Source organism: Microtus ochrogaster, linkage group LG5 (genome assembly GCF_000317375.1).
Source record: "Microtus ochrogaster isolate Prairie Vole_2 linkage group LG5, MicOch1.0, whole genome shotgun sequence".
Classification (NCBI taxonomy): domain Eukaryota; kingdom Metazoa; phylum Chordata; class Mammalia; order Rodentia; family Cricetidae; genus Microtus; species Microtus ochrogaster.
In genome coordinates this window covers 7,481,728-7,482,401 of record NC_022031.1, presented here as the reverse complement: position 1 = coordinate 7,482,401, position 674 = coordinate 7,481,728, and the positions used below count along the sequence as shown (strand labels likewise).

The 674-nt window shown below is 37.1% G+C and overlaps 1 protein-coding gene across 1 annotated transcript in view; it reads left to right on the top strand.

Annotated features, from left to right (window-relative positions):
• Positions 1-674, top strand: part of Zc2hc1a (zinc finger C2HC-type containing 1A) — a 38,085-nt gene that overhangs the window by 33,574 nt on the left and 3,837 nt on the right. The window lies entirely within an intron of this gene.

The following is a 674-nucleotide window of genomic DNA, read 5'->3' as shown; positions in this document are numbered from 1 at the left end:
GAAGCACAATTCTTAGTTAAGGGAGCCACCTTAGGGTTGGCAAGAGACTTGAAGCTAGAGTGGCTCCCAGGAGCCCAAGGCGATGTCCCCAGTTAGTTCTTTGGGCAACTGAGGATAGGGAACCTGAAATGACCCTATCCTATAACAATACTGACGATCATGAAAATTTTTGACATAGAAAATTTAATACTTTCAATGATATTGAAGAATATGTAAGAAGATATCTTTCTACAAAATAGAATTTTGTACCAGAAATCTATATTGAAAAGCTTCTGTACCAATGACTAATTTAACATACATTTTAATATCATTTTCAAATAATTCATGAATCTTGATTAATCATTTTGAAAATATGTGTGAAGAACAAAAGCCTAAAATTAACCAGGACAAGGCAAAAAAACCCAGTATCATGAATGATGTTTAAGGTTGCAGTGGATCAGACGGTTTGAAGTTAACTCCCAGATAAACAAAGAGAGTGAAGCAGAGAGAAAGACGTAAGTGACATGAATGACTGGAAATCGTCCCACTTTAGAGGAAGCAAGAGTCTTCTGCAGCTATTGAACTTGCCCACATGGGGAAAAATCGGTTATGATGCTAGGCATGTAGACCCGTGATTAGAGCCTTGTTGAACATATGTGTGCTTTAGTATGCATACATTCTCTCTTTCTCACGTT